Here is a 21,786-nt window from a genome sequence, read left to right as displayed (position 1 = left end):
CAACAATTGTTTCAGCCTTCACTTTTGACTTCAGCCACAAAAAAAAAAAACAGATGAAAGAAACACGAAAATTAACTCCAAGTCCGGCTGCATTGACGGTCGAGGAAGAAAATTATAGCCAGGAGCCAAGCCACATTGCATACCGCCGCATGCACATACACACACACACACACACATATACTATACGCGTACACATAGCCAAACACTTGTAGCCAAACTTCCACGAAGCCAAAGGCAAGACACAGCCTCACTTGTACAAGTATTTATGTACCGTTTTTTTTTTACCTTTTTTTTGTTTAAACAATTCCAATTTAGTGTCTGTTCGTGTGTGCGTCTGTTTGTGCCTACAACAACAAAAAAATCGTCACTCTTTACTTGCGCCTTTCTTCACCTTTCCACACACTTGAACAGCGTTCTTCTTGGCCACAACTCTACTGTAGAGAGGCAAATAATACTTCATTTTTTTTCAAGCGAGCGTCAACGAAAGAAACCTGTTCGTACACAAGCAAATTCACCTCCTATACATGTGTGGAATCGTCAGTATGTTTTCTACATCCCACTGGGAAAATAGGTAAACACCTTACGTGGTAATCCATGTTTTCGTTCAGCTTTTAGTACCAAAAATTGTCCAAAAATCATGACCAATGTAATGTATTAGGAAAGCACAAAAGGAACAGCTCCGATTACGCCGTAGCTATTTCCCAGCGCTGAACTACTCCCAGCGACTGCTTTACATTCTACATACCTTACTTGGTAAAGCAGCTCAGAAGTAGATATGTCTGATACCAAATGTAAATTCTAAATTTCTACTTCCATAAGGCGGCCACGCCTGTGTTAAAGTAAGAGAGATTCGGCAGGGAAGTAAGTAGTAATGATCTCCAGGCGAAGTATCAGATCCTGGTAAGGCATTATTACGTGCTTCTTCATATTTCCTACGGGGTATGTGAATACGTGCTTATGTGTGTGAAAGTATTTCTTTCATCTTTCGCCTCATTTCGTTGGATTGGGTTTTCGTTTTATTTTTCGAAATTTAGTTTGTTAAAATTTTAGTTTTAGATCTTCATATCACTAGGCAACGTTATTTGTTTGATTTGGTTTCGAGGCTATTCTTTAAAGCCGTGCAATTTAATTGTTTGTATTAAAAATATGTGTTGAGTAAAATTTTGAATGATTTTATGAACTGCTAGTAGCACATTTTATTTAGACTCTTTTATTGAAGTTTTTCCAGTGGAGTGCAATGAGATATAGCCCTTTACCTAACTCGATCGTCCCCGTTTGTGTACTCCGAGCAATGTGAGGAACTCGTTGGAGAGCTGAGATAGCGACGCCTCGTGCAGCTTTGGGTTACGGCAGAAAGAAATAGAACTTTAGTGGGACCAGACGGAAGAATTCGCTTCGAGGATTCACTGAAGTCAGCAGCGCGCGTTCGCCATAAGGTGCGGCCCCAAGACCGCATCAGTCTTGGAGCAAGCTGTTCGGTTTATAACTAAATGTGTATTCTTATAAGCCTCACCCATGTGGTTGTGTTTGTGGCGAGCTGGAACCCGCTACGTAAAACGACAAATCCTCTGAAAGGATTAATATAATTTCAAATTGTGATCTCTCGATTTACAAATATGCACCCGAAATGTCTAACCCTCTATAAGGTAGGTGCTTCTATGTTATAAAGAAATACAAGGCGGATGCCATCGCAGTGCAGATGTAACGTAATGGACGGAGCGTGGTTACATAAAATTCAAGAGCGGCGACTGCGACACCTTATCTCAAGGTTTACCCCTATGAACAGTGCGAAATTTAGCCTTCCCGATGACACCTCCGTCAATGTAGAGAGGCTGATCGGCTTCACTACGGCACGGAATATGGTGGTTAGGTGTACCAGACATCGAAACATCTAAAGCTGCGTTTAGGTTTACCCCATCATAGAACCAAAAAGGTTCGCATATGGCACTGTGCAATAAAGAACCTACGTGACTAAGTTCGATATCTAAACGCTGCAGTCGCAACGACGTTGTCAACTCTAAACCCTGCCTAAAAAACAAATCCTCACCGCTGGATATAAATGAGCAGTGGGACTCCATCTTCCAATCACTTCGTACCGCAGCAGAAAAAGCTCGGTGTGGCACGAAGTAGCGCGTAGAGAAGCGAAAGAAACATAGACTGAAGAAAAGATATGTAGAAATAAATATGTGAGTGTTGCGAGCTTGAGAGGCTGGCACCCAGGAAGCCGAAAATTCTATCAGGTTCAATGGTTTTAAGACTGGTTTTAGCAGCTACTGGCAAAGCTGGGAATCTGGTAACAGATTTTCAGAGCCCACTTGAGGTATAATTTCTCAACGCTTTTAAATAGTAGAGACGGATGGCGCGTTTGACGAAAAGGAACCCACACCAATATATAGAGCCGTAGATCACGTCCCTTCAGACGAAGCGAAAACAGCAATAATGCAACTTTAAATTAGCGAAGGCTCAGGCCCGACGATATGCCAGCTGAGCTCTTGAAGCCGGCGACGAATAACTAGTTAGGTGGATGTATCTTTAGCCAACCCACAAGAAGGATGCTCTTACGGTTTGCGGCAGTTACGCAGAGTAAGCGTTAACATATGAAAGGCAGAAACCCTTCATGAACCAGATGATTTAACCGCAACATTGTGGCATCAGACCTATCATCTCAAACTCACCATTGACCAAAGTGGCTTCACTTGGCATTTCCAATTGGCGTCAGTTAGCGTGCTTTGCTGAACTCATCCGAAATTGCTCAGAAGGTTACAGCGCCAAACAAGTGCGTTCTTTAAGGCTTACGGCGCAGGAATATGGAATGAGACAAACAAAGACGAAAAGCCTTTGGAGCCTTCGAGAGAACTATTCTACGCCTGATCTAGGGTTTCGTTAGCAAAGATGGTGGGTACCGATGCAAATATGGATATGGAAAAGAGTACTTCACTTGTCACTTGTAGCAGGACAATGACTGCAATAGCACCCACGAATGCAGTAAAAGGAGTAGGTGTTGCAGTACTTGTCTTCACTTGGTATGAATAACAATCTTACTTTCGCAAAGGAGAAAGACAGTTTGCGATTTTTGCTTGGTCTCGGTTCAAACCGATAAACGTTTGTAGTACCAAATTAAAATTAGAAAAAAATAACTTTTGGAGCAGCTAAGATATCTGGCATTTGACTAAATTTAGGGGCCATCCAATAAAGACACTGCTTAATCAGGATGACTGGCAATATCATGGGACTTCCAGCGAACGACTACTGCCGCCACAGCTTGAGGGCAACGAAGCAATCGAAAACGTAGAAAACTTCCTCTTTCATTGCCCTGCTTTAGCTAAACTGCGACAAACAAGCATAGCTCATACTTTTTCCACACGAGACCACAGACCATTTCCTAGATAACCATTACGGACAGTAAAAATGCAAATGCAAGCAACTAAAAAATCCATGATCATAAACCGGAACCGTAAAACAATAGAGGTTCTACTAACTTAAGCGGCTGAAGAGGGAAACGAATTAATCTTCGTTGAAATCTTTCGATTATGTGGGATTGCGTGAATTAAATCGGATTCCAAACAATTGATGCATTTTCCAACCTTGGCCTAACTTGGGAATTATTTACGAGCCAAAACGATATTACAACTGGCCAATTGATCCAAGTGGGTAATTATTTATAGTTTGGATGAGGTTGGCTACTACGACCTAACCTAATTTACCTAGATTTAGAACTCTCCTTATGCCTTTTTAAGTGTATCATGCTTTTTTTTTTTTGGAATTAAAAAGTTGATTTTTTTTTTTTGATTAAAACGAAATTAATTTTTTTAAATTAATTTATAGTTTTTATTTTCCGCGTTTTTATTAAAATTTAGGTTTTCACAATTTACTATTTAATTTTTGTTATTAAAAAATTAAGTAAGTCCCGAGTTTTTATTTTTGGAGGGACCGAAAATAGCGTTTTTTATTTTTAAATCATTACAAAATTGTATTTTTTTTTCATTAAAGAAATAATCGCTCAGTTTAGAGTTTTTATTTTTTAGGTGAAATTTAATCTTTAATTTGTTATTTTGGAATTTTTCGATCAAATATAATAGTTATTTTGGATTTATTTTATTTTTTTTCATGTTTTTACCCATTATAATGGGGACTGCATTTTTATGATCGATTTGAATCTTTTATGATCGGAAAAATTAAACCTGCAAATAACGGTTATGGTACGATCGAAAAAATGAGAATCCTAAAGTAACAGTCAAATTTGATCGGAGAAAACAGAAATCTAATTTTGACGATTCGATTATTCGCCCGTTCCCATAAAATCATGAAAAGTGTCAAGCGATCCGCTGTTGCACAAAAGTTAACAAAAATTGTACGTTGTTGAGTTAATAGCGAAAAATATTACCGTAGTGATACTGTTTCGTGTACAATTTAATGTGTCTGGCGAACATTAAACTTTTAATTGATTGCCTTCAATTTTTTCGTTTTTTGGTTTTAATGCTTCTTGTGTTCCCGTACTTTTTGGTTGTTACTCCCTTTTTACTCTCACGTTTTTACAAGATTTTACAAAAAAATATTCTATCAAAGCTAATATCTTCAGTACTACCTTCCGGACTACCTCGGACTATTACTGACTAAATCCTGGAGTATGGGTACTGGCTACATGATTTTTAATTTTTACACGCCACTTTTTAATTGTTTGCTTGTTTGATGTTCACGTAAGATTACTCCAATTTCATTCGAAAATTTCCATAGAAAGTTTGAAAATTTTTATTAAAAGAAGCACCTTTTTAATTTTTCTATGAGTTTTAATTATTTCAATTAATTATTCACACTAAAGGGTGAACACACCAAAACTGCGACACTTAGAAATTACTACCAGAAACAAACTAGAAGGCTTTGAAATTATTATTTTTTGTATTATATAACTTGGAAGTTTAGATGTTATTAAAATGTTAAAGTATTAGTTATTATTTGCTCCATATGCAAGTGATCGGTATTTTCATCGCACACGCGCCATCATGTTCTGCACGACTGCATCATCGACATTACGCGATGCGCCCAACTACTTTGATTTGCACTCTTCAATAATTTTCGCTCTTTCACCTGTTTTCTTCAAGATTCCTTTGACAATTGACCAATATTCCCCAATAGGACGTGGCTCTGGGCTATTGGGTGGATTGCAGTCGTGAGGTACAAAATTGATGTTATTTGCATTATACCACGGCAATGTGTCCTTGGCATAGTGGCAGGTTCCCACGTCCGCCTAGAACAGTGGCCTACTCCTTATCTGTTGATAAATGACAGAAAACGCATTTTGAGGCACTCATCCCGATAAACTTGATCATTCATTGTCCCGGATGGGAAAAAAGGGCTGCTCTTACGGCCACAGGATCAAATAGCTTGCCAAACCATATGGTTTTTGGAAATTTGGACTTCATTTTCAGCTTACAACTTTCAGGGGCATCTTGACGACTTGCAGCAGTATAAAAATCTTGACCTGCAATATATTTTGAATTCTTATAGCAGTAGGTTTCGCAGTCCATAACAATGCAGTTGTATTTTTTAATTTAGAATTCATACAACTTCCGAATGCGGGATTTCGCTGTAACATTCTACTATGCGCCTCGGTCTGGCGCTGTTTGAGCTGTAGAACATCTCAATGAAACTTTCCGCTTTACCTTTTGTACGAAAAACTGCGATCTCCGTACGGATTTTGAAACATAACGCGACAAAATCTTCGGATCTCGCGAAAACGCACTGAGGACCTTCCGATCACTGTTTTTATCACATTGACCATGCTAACCCCCGCTCCCTGGTTTTCTCGTAACTGTCAGGCCTTATTTGTACCGATTAAAACCCTGCAAACTGTCGAATAGTGCACTCTTTAATTTTTTAGCAATTTTACGTGTACTTAAGGCCGGATCATTTATAAACTCGTTCAAAATGGTTTGTCTCGTTTCTAGCTCGGTTGCCATTTTTGACTCAACTAGGAATCAAATCCAAATGAAATTTCTTCTACGTTCAACTAAGGTCGTGGTCAACTTATGGTATTTGAATTTCAAAATATTGTATTCGTTTTGGGTAAGTTATAAGCTTCCCAAAGTGTCGCAGTTTTGGTGTGCTCACCCTTTACAACAAAAATATTCAGCTTATCTGGATTTCAAATTTTTTATGTTCTAAAAATATTTTTAAAAAGTTTTAGACCTTTTTTTAATTAAAAAAAAAAAAATTATAAATTTCATTTCTGCCGGAATTTATGTCTTGTTGGTTTTACGGCGTTTCCGCGAATGTTTAGGTCACTCTCTTTTAATTTACTTCACTCGTTATTAACCGACTTCAAAAAAAGGAGGAGGTTATCAATTCATCGGGTTTTTTTTATATTTATTTTCATGTATGTTACCGCATAACCTTCCGGACTACCTCGGACTATTACTGATTAAATCCTGGAGTATGGGTACTGGCTATATGATTTTTAATTTTTACTCGCCACTTTTTAATTGTTTGCTTGTTTGATGTTCACGTAAGATTACTCCAATCTCATTCGAAAATTTCCATAGAAAGTTTTAAAATTTTCATAAAAAAGATAGACGTTGTTAATTTTTCTATGATTTTTAATTATGTATTCTAATTAAATTTTAGCACTACAACAAGAATTTTAAACTTATCTGGATTTCAAACTTTTTTATGTTGTCAAGATATGTTTAAAATATTTGAGAACTTGTTTTAAAAATAGGAAAACATTTCAGAAATATTATTTCTCCTGGAAATTACGTCTTAAAGGTTTTAAATTGTTTTCCCGATTTTTTAACTCACTTTCTTTTAATTTATTTTACTAGTTTTTGTTAATTTTTTTTTAGTTTTCATATTTTTTTTGCTCGTTTTAATTTTACAGTATATCCTTTATTGCACGCACATTTTTTATGCTTCAAACTGTTAATTCGGTTTTCACAGTTTTCATTTTATTGCTACCACTGATTCACTATTTTCATAGCTGTGGAATTTTCCAATACCTTTACGCCACTGCAACCCTTTTCACTACCGTAAAATGCCCATCTAATAGAGTTTCAAATAACTCCAGCCACTGCAGCAGTTACTTTACATACACACATACACGACACACACACTCATACAAATGTAAATGCATTCTCTACCTGCTCGTACAACGTCTTACCCCTTTGCTTTTTCTCCAAACAACTATACTCGTACATACAACTTGGCTCTATAACCCTAACGCTATATGGTCTCGTCTCGCCCTGTCTATCATGGCCTATACTGCCGCCTAGTTGCCTAGTCAGCACAGGTACATACATACGTACATACAACCATACATGTGTACATAAACACACACACACACATACACACACATTTTTCTCTAACCTGGCATACTCCCTCTGGTATCAGCAAGAAAGCCATGAAAAAAAAATCATAGAAAAAAAAATCATAAAAAAAAAAATCTTAGAAAAAAACAAAAGCTATAAGTTGAAACTCCAACTCGCTTGGTGGTGCTGCCCAAACGGCAGTTGAAATGTGTTTTTCTACATTCTGTTTTGAAATAGGAGCTGAAGCCAGTGCAGCTACCAAATCGCTCCTCAAGTAGTCCCAATCTCTACCCACACGACTGTGACTACGACTATGGAGTACGGCCAAGACGACGACAACGCCGACGAAAGCGACTTCGACAACGACAACGACAACGACTATGCTGACGGTAAACGTTGAACGATGCTAGAAAATTGTCGAAATCGCTTCGATCATGCAAACATACAGACATACATACATACATATAAACATATAGACAGTTGTATAGTAGCTAACATAGATACTGCTAGAAAAAATACCCATAGGCACGTATTCTAAGTACAACAGACACAAAAACCTATGCACCTATTTGTAAGCGTCTGAGTCGATGCCATACTCCTTCAATGTATGTGTGATTTTCTATTCAACTTCGCATACTAGTCTACTTGTCAGAGAGCAACAGACGTGAGTTCGCTACACGGAACGAGTCGAGCCATAAACGAAAAAATGAACGTCCAAGCAGCAGAGCTCACCAGCCTCACCAATTGACAGACAGTCGTTCGACGGCGCAACAAGTTCAAATAAGATACGCTCACTAGCATCCCAACAACTCAGTACTACTTCACCACAAATCCCACCACGCTGCAGTTTAACACGCGGCTGGTTCCTCCCCTCCCAAACGCTTAGGCTGGCGAAGCAAACCTTTCGTGCGACGGCCTGCCCTTTTGCCGCCGCACACACACAACCTTGTCCAGGTGCAGAACACCTTTCGACGTTCGATCATAAATACGTTCCTCACCGCCACCGCCACGGCTGCCGCTACTGCGCACTTTAATCTTCTTAAACTTAAACTCACACTAGTATACTATTTCTTGTTGTTGTTTCCTGCACATACACAGTATATAGTTGGTGTTGTTGTTGTTGTTTTTGTTGTTGTTGTAGACTCTCTTATATATATATTAGTAACCGTATTGTATTCCACACAACTGCACTTGAGCACACAGATAATGAAGCAAACAAAAGAAAAAACGTTCGAAAAAAATCCAAAACAAAAAACCAATCCGTCCGTATGGTTAAACACAACGTCGTTCGACCGTTCCGACTTTCTACAGGTGCGTTTTCAACGATCAACTCTTCAAGACTAATCCGAGAGTCGCATCGTTGGGGGCAACGAGCCCACAAAACCTTTTGTACCCAACGAGAGAGTGTACCAATTCGAGAGCTCACTTTTTATTCACCTCACCCATACTCAACAGCCCATATGATCTTCATAGCGTGGCCTCTTTGTCAGATTCATGCTCATAAAAGCGCAGCACACTCAGCCAAGTTACAAGCCAAACGAAAGAAAAAACCAGTTGCAACGTAAGACAAAAGAGGCACCGCTGAGCCACCGGTTGACTGGATTGACTTGACTACTGGTGGTGCCGCTGTTGCCACTGCCACTGCCACCGTCACTACACGAGAGTAGGAGCGTAATGCCGTTGTTTTTATTGTTGTCATCTACTGGTTTTCCAATCGGTTGTTTTGTTTGTTTTCCTTTAAGTTTCATGTGAGCAGCCGAGATGCCATTGTACGTTTGAGTTGCGCGTTCATCTCGTTTCATGCGGTTGTTGGGCTCCTCTCTTAGCGTTATGCAGTCGCTCCAATAGGTAATTTACCTGCTCGTTGCCTGTTCAACAAGGCAAGCCGTGGCTGAGCGTATGGCGCAAAATGTCTGTTCACAACTTGGCTAGTAGGAGAGAAACAAGTTTTGAGTTTGCTTTTACTCGTCGCGTTGGCCAGCATATGTGATGAATTTGTTAGCTCTTATTTGCTTATAGTTCGGTTGTTTGTACTCAGCGTTCGTCCGTCTGTCGTGTCTGTGTCCATTAGTCTATATACATGGTCTGACTGTCTCAGCGTTTGTCGGAGCCCCATTCATTTGTCGGTTGGTCTGCTGGTTCGTCTGTTGGTTCATCTATTTGGCCGTCAGCTGGTTAGTCTTTGCGTCTATTTGTCGGTTGCGACCGCATATACGATACGTTAGCAGCGTGGAAACGGCTTAAAAACCAGAAGACTTCAGTATAACGAATTGTGAGAGTAACGATACAACACATACACCTATGCACTCACACACACACATTGGAAATATATGAAGACAAAAAACACATAAACCAGTAAAATGATACAAAATAACAGCAACTGGAAATAACTCTGGGATATTACCTCCAGACATTGACGCACAGTGGGAACGAAACCTGTCAATCATTGGTATTTTTTTTTTTTGTTACTTGAAATGCTGTGTTGTTCTATGGTGTGGACTAGGGTGGCGCTTAATTTATCAACATCACTTTTTTATCCTACCTTCAAAATAAAGACATCCACAAAAAATTCTAAATTAAAAAAAATCAATAATTTGTCTAATTTATCCGATTCAAAGCCAAAATTTTGTAAAGTTAAATGTTAATATTCGAACCTTACTAGCGACCCGTAAAAGTTTTGAAAAATGTTTCTTATTTTCCGGCAAGTTTTTATTTTGCACTTAGAACAAAATAAAGGAGTGCCCCAAACGAAATATAGATGCTGTTATTTTTAAGGAGCACCCTAGCGTGGACAGATCTAGTATATGTCATTGACGGCTAAATGGAAGATCGACCTATCTCGGCAGCCGGTTCGAAAACGCGCTATCTCGGAAAATATTTCAAGAACGCCCTACCTTAGCATTTGGTTGAAAAACACCCTATCTCAACTGACAATATACTTTGAAAATATGTTGAGATACGACGTTTCTGAATCGGCAGTTGAGATAGGGCGGTTTTAACCAAATTTTGAAACAGGGCGTTCTTTAATCAAATTCTGAAATAGGGATTTCCTGAAAAGTTTTCTGAGATCGGACGTTTTCGAACTGGCTGCCGAGATAGTTCGCTCTTCCACTCAGCCGTCGTAATAATGTTTCGGGAAAGAAATTAGAAAGCAAACGAGTTAACAGATTAAGACTCTGAGGCATCGCTCGTATTAAGAGCAATGCGAAAATGTTCAATTACATTCCAACCTAACTTTGTGTCTATAACTAGATACGAGTATCCTTTTCCGTAGACCTGGACGTTACTTTTTGGCTTCATATCGTGCCCATGGATGAAGTCCTGTATTCATTGCAAGTTCACCCCGTATCTGTATGAGAAGCTACTCATGGTCGGTTTGCAGGTCTTGATAGGTTTGAGTGTTTTGTCACCCTTGAAACCATATCGTTCTGTATGCCAGCGCCCCATAATAGGGTAATTTCGAATTGACCTACTCCCTGCTACAGTCCTCCACTGGTTGCGGCTAAACCGACGAAGGAAGTTGCACCTTAACCCAAATCGCGGCATACATGATCGAATGATTACTCGTTTCGAAACTAATCGAATAAAATGACTGCTGCTTCCTCCGCAATACAATTTAAATTGACGAAGCGCATTCGCTATCGAATGTAGTACTTAAAAGGAATATGACATTTCAAGTACTCTGAATTTTCAGTTTGAAATACTTAAAAAAAAAACGTGAAAGAAGTGAAGGTTCTGTCAGAAAATTGTGCACAAGTTTACCACTGACTATCTTTGGAGGTATGCCTAAAAAAGCTATGCAGTATGCCATTGAATTTCTTGAGGTGTGAAGCTTTCCCCTCAAAGTCTTTTGATATTGTTCACAGTGATTCGTTTTGAAGAATATGTACGAAGATAAATCTTTCTACTTATAATATGCCGAAAAAAGCTCTTATGAATTCAACACAACCAAAGATGTCCAGTAGTACTACTAATCGAGGAGCATATCTTGCACGTGTTTGAATGATATGTACCTATGTATAAGAGTACGTTCATTTACATTTAGGTATCTGCTGGGAAAATATTGGTACTCAAGAAGACCAAGTTCCGTATCCGATTTGTAGTGTCTTTTTATTCATTCAAGGGGCGACAATCGTTTGCGGCAGAATTCTGACACCGAAATATGTATTAAAGCTTCAGCTTATAATTCTTTCAAAACGCGGATAAATTGTATATCCCAGTGTTACAAAAGACCTCTGCATTATTAAATACTTGATTCGAAATTCGACATCTACATAGAGCCAATGTCTTGAGGAATGAGTTCTGAATTTTTGATCGTGATCTGTTGCCTATTACCAGTAGATCTTCTTTATCAAGGAAACTGGTACTCTGAATGCTCTGAGGCTTAGGCAGTTGAAATTTTGGTTGAACAAACTATGTAAGCGCATTCTGTACTCTTTCACTGATCCAGATGTTCGCAAAATACTAAAAACAACGGATTACAAGATTTTCTAAATATTTTTTAAACGCGACAGCTGGCTGAAAAATGGTGAGGAATTGTGTATAAGCATTTTTCGACTGAACCTCAGTTGGTTCAGTTCAGTTGCAGTTAGTGAACCCTCCGAATGCTCTAAATAGTCCTTGTTATAAACTGGACGGAAAAAACGTGTTTGGACAAGCAAAGAAGTTGCTGAGAATGAGGCATATTTTTCAACATTAGACAAGAGCAAATACTTAAAAATACATTAAGTATGTACCTCCTACAACCAGAAAACGAATAAATATTTCACTCAGCCGGCACCAGTAGTGCAAGTTTACCTCCATCTAAGAACATCTACTAAAATCCATGTGCTAGGTGAACGGAAGTTGCTGTCGAGTACTTATTGCTGAGACTGGTCGGTTTCGTTGATTTAAACACTTGAGTGGGATCGTAATTCAATGAATTTACACTTTAGGTTAGCTTACGTTGCATTGGCTGCCGGTTTGCACACCTGCCTGTTGTTGTACCAAAAGGGATCTCCCTTCCCCCGTCCTATACAAACCACTTTGTGGAGTTAACAAATTTGAGCAATCGCTTTTCCTTTATGCTCGCGAACTCACTCAGTTCGCCAAATATTCCAGCACCCAATAACCTCAGTATTCACTTCACCGAGTGAGCAAAGTAAGTGGCTTACTGGTTCAGGCTCCTAGTCGTTTCTGCAGCTCCTGCAGAAGTTATTGAACGGCACCCCGATTATGACCAGTCAACTGACCTTTTCAAGGAGATTTCTTTTTAAGTCCCATTTTGGCCACACGCGTTTTTGTCATGTTCTTGTATGTTGAGCTTGCAGGTAGCGACGGGCATGTTCAACCTCTTCCAAGACGTTGAAAATGGAAGGGAAGTGCCCTTGCTTGGAAGCTCGTCCGCCATCTCATTGCCTGGTATACCTCTGTGTTCCGGCACACATACCAGGTGGGTAGTGAATTGCTCGGCCATGACGTTAATCTGCGGCACCTCACTACTCACTCACTTTTCCCAGTTAGAATTCAAGACTTTTAGAGCCGCCTGACTTTCTGAGTAGCCTTTAACGCTTTAGCATCCAAAAAATGTGCGGCGATCCAAGTATTATAGAAATAAGGGAATTTATAAAGCAGTCAAAGATTTCTTGAATGCAAAAAAACACCAGCTCCACTGTTGGTCCCACTGTATTGCTCGTCTGTTTGTTTTTCTACAACCACCTCGACAGCTCGATCGAAGAGAGGCGGTACGTATGCTTTACTTGACGAACGTTGGTGATGGTGGTCATGGCGGTAGAGTGGTTGAATGGAGAGAGGCACATCGAGGTAGCGCGACCGTGGCGTGGTGTGGTTGACTCGTTGTGAGCCTCGATGGTGCACGGCTTGCTCGGTCGCTCCATTGCTTGGTTGCATGGTTGCATGGATTGCCTACCCTCCAGTACATAAAACTTGATACTGCTACCATTTTATGGCCGTTGCTGCTGCTGGCTGCCAACTGCCGATTGCTGCTGTTTTGGCTGTTGGTTGACGATGGATATGTTGTTGTTTTGGAAATGGTATTGAAGTTTTCGTTTGTTTTTTTTTTTGTTGTTTTTGCCAACGCGGGAATTTTTGTTGTTACTTTTGTTGCTATTGTTTGTGTAATTTTTTCTCTTTTTTACCTTGTTTAGGTGTTGTTGTTGCTGTTAATTTTTTTCTGTCGTGTTTTTGCCGGGTTGTTGTTACTGCTGTGTGTATGTATTTACGTATGTAGTTGCCTACCGCGGCTGCCGTTTTGCTACTCGCTGCTGCTGCTGCTGCTGTTACCTCCTGATTACTGTCTGTTCGGTTGTCACTCAATATGCGTCGCTATTGTTGCTGTTGTCGCTCACATTATTACTGGCATATTTCGTGGCTATTATCAGTTGCGTTTTGTTGGTGCGGTGATTATTGCGTTTATAATAGTTTGTTCTTACCTTGCACATGGCGGTGACGGCGATAGCGTTGGAGGTCTCCATGTAAGATACGTGGAGCTATCATATATATATGTATGTATGAATGTACATTAGACCGTACCACCTCACAAGCAAGTAAAAAAAGAAGTTCGCCGTACACTAATGAGTCTAAAATATTTTTGGCAGGGCTTTTTAGAATAATTTTTTTTTTTCGAACTTAGAGGCCGCCTTTTACACTTTACGGTGACCATTCGTCAATATTTTTTTTTATGTTGTTAATAGTTCTAGTGGATTAATATATGCAAATACTTCCATAGCAAAGATTTTATGATTTTCCGTGAGCTTCAATTTACTCACATTAGGGTGGCTCGTAGGGCTGTTAAAAACTGAGTGTGCTGGGTAAGTACTAGAGCCGGGTACTTGAGGTCAATGAACTTTGAAGCAAAAAAGTTCCTTCCTTGAGACAAAAAACACTGGGCATGAATCACGTAACTTTGAAACGATTGTCGTTCAAACGATACTGACAAAACGATGTCGTCAAAACACTGATTCATGCATTTATTTTGCTGTTACGTGCTACTGTTACTGTTACGTAAAGCGAAACTGGAATTGAGTGGACGATATCGCACAAACGGTCGAACAATTTTTGGTTTTCATGAAACAAGAAAATCTCAGCACGATATCTGCCAGACGATTGTCGCTATACGTAATTCATGCCCTGATATATAAAATAAAGACTGTTAATGCCGAAGATATGTAGAAAGGAGACTCTACGTTTGTCAAAAAAATTCCAAATAGCTTTGGAATCGAAATACTTCCTTAGTGAAAGTTGATTTGGTTTTGGCGAGCTTTAATTTACTGGCATTAGGGTGGCACATTTGGGTGTTAAGAACTTAGAATTGGTGGGTAAGTACTAGAAAGGTTGAGGTAAATAGACTTTGGAATAAAAAATTGCTTCCTTTAGACAAAAACATTGATAAATCATACTTTAAGATCTGACTGTAAATGACGAAGATATAATGAAAAATGTAAAAAAGCGACCCATACATTCGGAATTTTTCCCCCCCCCCCCCAAATTTTCTGCAAAATATACCTTTAGACTCAGGGGTACGGCGCACGTTAATTTTCCGGCTGGGCGACAGATCGCTCCCTCTAATTTGGATATGTGTGCGTCGTAGGTGTGTTTGCCTGTGCGTGCTGTCGCCTGTGCAAAAACACAACTCCCAAAATATGCAACAGTAATGTGGCAAGGCTGCTATCTACATTGGAGACAGCTATGGCGGCCGAGAGATACATATGAACGTAGGTGAATCTTCCAGATATTTTCATATGAATTATTTTTTCACATCCAAAGGTGCGCGCGTGTGTATGTATGTGTTTCTGTGAAAAAATGAGTAGCAAACGAAATTATCTCTTATTCCACTTTCTCGACGGCGCGTCATCAACTCTATTTATTATTTTTTCTTTGGCTCTTCTTATTTGCTCCTTTCTGTCATACCTTGCTGCCTTTCTAATTGAACTCTCCAGTTTTGAACTCCGATCGTTAGCGATCATCATCGAGGATCGCTGGCAGATCGCTAGAGCTCACGTGAATTTGTGTCTGCGCACCGGTTTGCTTGCTACCAGCCAGGTATATTGTCAGCTGTCAGCATGGTTGCAAAGACACAGTAAATCTTTCATTTACTTCAGCTTGACGCCTACACATATACACGCTCACGCTGAAATTTATGCTTACATACACACATTACCACCTTTATGAGCGGTCTTTATCGCTTCCGCGCGGGATATCAACTACCGAAAAATGGAAGAAAACCATTCGGAGATATGTCTGTATGTATATTAGGGTGGTCCAAAAATGCATGTGAAAAAGTAAAATCGAAATTTTAATGCTCTCACCCCCTAGGATTGTTCTATACCGAAAAAAAAATGATGCCCCTGTTTTTTTTATATTTGGAAATCACAAAATATTTAGAGCTTGCTCAAAGTTTTCCATGTATTTTATATGGCGAAAAAAAAAGTTTTCGTAGAAATTGTATGGAATTCTTGAAAATCAATATTTTTCGATCGGAAAACTTTATTTCTCTTCACGAGACTTCCAATAGCAATACCCAAGAAGTCTATACCATTTCTACGAAAACTTGTTTTTTCCCATATAAAATACATGGAAAGCTTTGAGCGCTTTGAGCGACCTCTAAATATTTTTTTATTTCAAAATAAAAAATAGGGGAACGTTTTTGTCGATAAAGAACAATCCTAGGGGATGAGAGAATTAAAATTCCGACTTTACTTGTTCACATGCATTTTTGGAACACCCTAATGCACATACATATGTACAAATGTATTAAAAAAGAAAGACAACCGACCGCAAACAGTAGTAGTGCGACTAATTTGATGAAAAAATAGAAACAAAAACACTGAAAACATAAACAACGAAAGCAATAACCATCGCTGTAATAAAAATGAAAAATGAAGAAAAATGCAAAAGAAAATTGAAAAATGAAAACTTCTGGTAATTATTTATCTACGAATGTGGAAATAAAACACACCTACACGCTTACATACATACATATGTACATATGTATATTTGCATTTATTTACGTCAATTTTACGGTTTTTATTTTTGTGCTTTCACAAAGTTTTTGTAACTACTTAGCGCACGTGTATATGTAATTTTAAGTTTTATATGCACACATTTTCTTATTCACAAATTAACTAATGAAATGACGATTTAATTAAAGCTTTTTATTTAGTTCATGAAATACAACAACACATTTCAATAAACGACTTAAATGCAGAGCAGCAGCTAGAGATGTGAATAAAGAAATGTGCATTCATACGTTATAATTATGTACAGACATATCGTCACTAGCAGTGGCGCAGCCAGGATGTCGCGAAGGGAGGGTTGGTGTGAAAAAAAAAACCAGCGATAGCTTAAAGGTGAGACCCTCAATGGCTAGAGGCGTCGTCTGTGTGTAATTTTCACAAATACATATACATATGAGCCAATCGGTCTTATAAAAGTATTGTAAAACTCTGCTCTTAATAAGGAACATCTATTCTAAAAAAGGTTTATAAGGCTCTGCGTGTAGACATATTTTTATAGGACTCTTTTTTTATCCGGTTTGCTTTTCCATTTCATGATTAGTACAAATCCTTTACAAATTGAAGCTTTCAGATCTCTTTAAGTTCAGAATTAGCAACAAGCAAATTTATACATTTCTATAAATTTTAATTCTTAGGGAAATTACGCATTTTCTTTTCGAAGTAGGGTTTGTCTTCATAAAGATCCGAAATTCTTTTCAGTCCTACCATTTCGTATTTTCGTAATAGGCAATAGGCAATAATATTTCTCATAAAAACGAATAAAATTAACGGGTAGGGTCTTGAAATTTGCAAAAAAAAAGCATTTTCGATGGGCACCCTAATGTATATTCACATTAGGGCGACCCTTATTAAAAAAATATATTATTTTCAAAATTTTCGATCCTGCCACGTGTGACGAAAAAAAATCATCTCTGTTAAGTGATTGAAAAATTTTCCGGAAAATTATTTTCTAGAACATTTTAACCCTCGAGCGACCCCCAAATGCCATTTTATTCAAACTTTTCTAAAAGGGCTCAAAATGACCCTTTATCGAGAGAAAATGGGTTGAAATGCTCAACAAAATTATTCCTCGTGTAATTTTACTGTATGTAATCAAACTATACATTTCGTAATGGAAAACTTCTCATATGCTTTATACATGGATTCACAGAAAAAAAATGGACCTGCCCCTATTGTAGTTAGGACATTCATAAGAAGATAAACTTTGGCAAATTAAATGAAATTACTTGTTGTTTATTTTTATTTATATAATTCGCGTCATGCAAAAGTGCTTAATGTTATCCATGAATAAGACATACTTTACGTGGTGTGCAGTTCACGCTGAAGAGATATATATACATATAGGAGAACAACGGTCACAACTCGAATCCCTGATGATAAATTTAATTTACCAAAAGTTTAACTTAATGTAAGAATATTGGGCCCCTTGCATAAAAAGTCAGCTGAAACTCGAGACTCTATTTTTGCACTGATGGAGTGAGCTCAAACTAAAGAATTTGTACTGAGAATCGTCTCGGAGCTTAAGCCCGCTTTTTATGCAAGAGGCCAACAATAATACCCCTGTTGCCGATATTTCCAACGATCAGATCTCAGGTTGGTAGCATTCGCAGTCCAAGCGTACACAACCGCTCCCTACCAAAACGGTAAAGCAAATAAGAGTTACAATCTTAGGCCATTACAATAAATAGGAATGCCTTCTGGACAGACTCAGGGACACCACAGCTTACAAGCGGAATCCTAAGTGTTAGCAAAATCCAATGGGCTACTACACCTTTCCAACCCCCGTATTTAGATCTACTCCGGCATTTTCGACCCAACTTCAACATACGATGGAACGCATCAAATACTGGTTAAAACACTAAGACAGGTAGGGTCCCCACACAAGCTACCTTCCGAGCTGGAAATAATATTTTTATCCACAGCCCAGCACATCTACATCATCTATGGGCTCAGTAATTGAAAGATCACTTGAAATTTAGGAAAATACCCTAAAAAAAATCATTGGCATAGTAGGAGCTTTTAAAAATCTTGGTGACCCCACAGTGCAGATTCCTATCTCGGGTTCTATGAGTTACATGGACTAATCTACTAAAGCATCGGTTGAAGGCAGATGAACACAAGGTAGTTATTGCCCAGCAACATTCCAAAAAAAAAAAACACTGCGCTTGTTCTGATTTCGCAATATATAGCCATTATTTCTATGCAAAAACCCTCGACAACTTTCGATAAGAAATATAAAGTTGTGATACCAATACTACACGACTGGTACAGCAGAACCCACCATGTGGCTGATGTGATAAACTTTTATGGGAGTTTGAGGAGTTCTTTCACCTAAACTGAAGCAAGAGACGATCACTGAGTTCTGCTCAAAAATCTACCGTCTCTATTATTTAACTAGACCTTTGAACGGCCACATTGTATTGCATTATAATATTCAACTCATTTAGGTGCTTGCACACCGGGATATTGGGGGAAACTGCAAAACTTACGAACTAAAAAAAGTAAAGGTACCACCATCCACATCCTTCTGGGAAATGACACGATGGGTATACCACCAATGGCAATCTTTTAACAGTTTTTTATATCACACCATTTTAGAAGCCAACTAAGGTTGGAACATCCATAATTACCTGGCCTTCCTGCAAGATAAAGCGCACATCGGACATTAATCGTAGATGCATGAGCATAGAAAAAGAAAAAAAAATGCAGACTTTGTATGTCTTTTTCCGCGCCTTAAGCAGAAGAGGATTGCGAATGCTTCGCAAAAATTTCTTTGAAGAAATTGCAGAGATCTTAATAAACTTGTACAGTTTTCTCTTTCCATTCTTTTCTGTACTTGTCGCAATAGATCTTGTATTTCCTTTTTGATCGACGTCATCCATGCTTCTGCGGTATATCAAAGAACGAGCAAAATGAGAGATTGTAGAGCGCATCAAATTCGGTACATGCACCCCACCATTTCTTCGCCGCAACATCGATTGCGTCATGATTGGAGGTTCAGGATCTTCGCTATCTCTACAATTTTTTGGCCATACGTCGGAGTGGTTTTACTACAGCTACCCTCTCTTTCTGCCCATGAATTGCTCACGTTTCCCAGCGTGTGCCAACGTGGACGAAAGGGTAGAATATGTATAGTCGAGGCACAGTAAGTGAATACCTAAATGTCCCACTATACCCCATCGCAAGTATAGACTTATTTTTAAAATGCTCTTCCCGTTAGACGTCGCTGTAGTTGAGGTTTTAATATTCTCAACCACAGCGCCAGCTCGCAGAGAATTTTTCAGTGTATGCAAAATGTTTTTTTATGTATTTTTTTTTGCAAATTCGTAAAAAAAAAATTTGGTATATAGAAAATAATTAAACTTTGTCCTAAACGCAGAAAAATTAAAAAAAAAAATTCTAAAAAGTTTTAAGTTAAAGAGAAAAACTCAAAAAAATTTCATAAAGATTTTAAACTGTTCACAGCTTTTTAGAAAAAATTGGGATTATACCTACATATATACAGTTTTGTAGCGCAACACCGTTAACAAAAAAACAAATACCAAAATGCAACGAGATTTTTCAACAACTTATAACCAAAATTTTTGTAAAAAATCTGGTAGTAGAGTTTACAATTTTTATGAAAATTTTTTGAGTTTTTCTGTTTAATTAATTTTTTGAATTGTATGTGTTTAGGGCAAAGTTTAATTATTTTCTATATAAATTTTGTGTCGTAAAAAAAGTTTACAGTTTTGCAGAAGGTTTAAAAAATTTGATTTTTGTTTTTTTGCGGTATCAACTACATTTGTATAAAAAAAAAAAATTAATACATTGTGAAGAATTCTCTTAAAGAAATCCTTCCCAGTGCATATCGTGACGATCACTTATGAACGGCCAAGTGGCCTAACTATAGAAAATTGTTCCAGAAAAAAAAATAAAGGGAAGGTCCTGATTTACATTTATTAATAAACAAAGGTTACCAGAAGTTAAAACATTCTTGAATGCTAAAACGGTTCTAATTTAAAAAAAAAAATAATAAAAAATAAAATATTGAAATCAATTTCATTTTGTAGGTAAGCTGCTCTGACCACATTTCCTGCTTTGCAACCCACATTTAAATTTCAATATTGAATTTATTCCACCTTGTACTTTTGATCAAAACATTTTATTATCATTATTTAATTTATAAATTTATCTACTCACAATAAGGTGTAATAATAACTACACAATGCAATATTATTTTTTTCCATTTGCTTTTTACATACATACATAGTTAACATTTTACATATCTACACACATACATTTATTGGCATATTATTCTCGTTTACTTTGTCATATTTAAACTAAGTCACATTTACTTGTAAAAAAATATTGTAAATAAAAAAATACGTGAATACATATACACATACATACAAATGTATAACAGTTTACTTACACATATTTACATATAAAAAAAATGCAAGCGAACGCTAACAGCAGTAGCACCGTAACTCAGTAAATGCATATGCATTTAAGACCTCAAATATGAAGTATGTCGGTATGAACGTGAGCATACATACATACATAAATATATGATCGTATTCATAGTAAATGCGGTGGCAGTCGGCGTATGCAACACTGCACGCACTCGTGTCATAAAAACAAAAACAAAAAAAAACAGAATTAAGGCAGTTTGTGTTAAGCACAGTGGGTTAAGAGTTATAAAAAAATAAGTTAAAATGTTCTAAACAGGGAGCGCAAATAACGGTTGTTAAAAAAATAACAATTTACATTTTGGTATAAGTTAGAGCTGCTATTTCGGAGATCACCACATCTGACTTCTTCAACTGGGATTCGATCCAACGACCCCAGCCGTCAAAGCCACTGAGCTAAGTTCGCCATGTAAGCTGTTTTTGCTTTTTTCCGCTTTTTTTCTCATGTGTTAAGCCAACTACAATCAAGAAAAGAAAATTAAGCCTAATAGTTATCTTTACTTTTTGCTCAGAAGATAAGAATTAATTTTTAAGTTTTTATAAAGCAAATGTACACAAATGCTGCAGTTCTGAAAAGGAAACTACTGAGCTTTATCACCAAATCCGCTTTGGTGTTATTGCCACAAAGAAGAAAAAGAACGCCACGTAGAATGGGCGACTGCGTGGATAGTCGGAAGATGGGTGCGTTCAACGTTTAAGACCACTGTGAAGGGGGATCGAAAAGAGAGAAAGAAAGATGCAAGGACAAAAACAAAGGCTAGGGATAAATACAACGGTACAGATGAAGATAAGGATGAAGATTATGATGGCGATAAAGATGAAGTTAAAGATGACGTTCATCGTTGAAGACGAAAATGAAGATGAATATAAAGATGTTGATGAAGATGTCATCTGAAGTTGAACATGGAGATGAAGTTGCAGTAAGTAAGTTGAAGATGAAAATGAAGTTGAAGTTGAAGTTGAAGACGAAGATGAAGATGAAGATGAAGATGAAGATGAAGATGAAGATGAAGATGAAGA

The 21,786-nt window shown here is 37.9% G+C and overlaps 1 protein-coding gene across 1 annotated transcript in view; it reads right to left on the bottom strand.

Annotated features, from left to right (window-relative positions):
- LOC118740897 (protein bowel) overlaps positions 1 to 8,637 on the bottom strand; it is an 81,090-nt gene extending 72,453 nt beyond the window's left edge. Inside the window, exon 1 of the mRNA XM_036472634.1 lies at positions 8,357 to 8,637. The gene's annotated coding sequence lies outside the window, so the exon portion shown is untranslated. The remainder of the gene's footprint in view (positions 1 to 8,356) is intronic.
- Between the last annotated feature and the right edge of the window lie 13,149 nt (positions 8,638 to 21,786).

The sequence above is a fragment of the Rhagoletis pomonella genome, unplaced genomic scaffold, assembly GCF_013731165.1.
Source record: "Rhagoletis pomonella isolate Grant_MI unplaced genomic scaffold, Rhpom_1.0 Rhpom_scaffold_00006, whole genome shotgun sequence".
NCBI classification, from domain to species: Eukaryota; Metazoa; Arthropoda; class Insecta; order Diptera; family Tephritidae; genus Rhagoletis; species Rhagoletis pomonella.
This window is presented reverse-complemented; position numbering and strand designations above follow the sequence as displayed.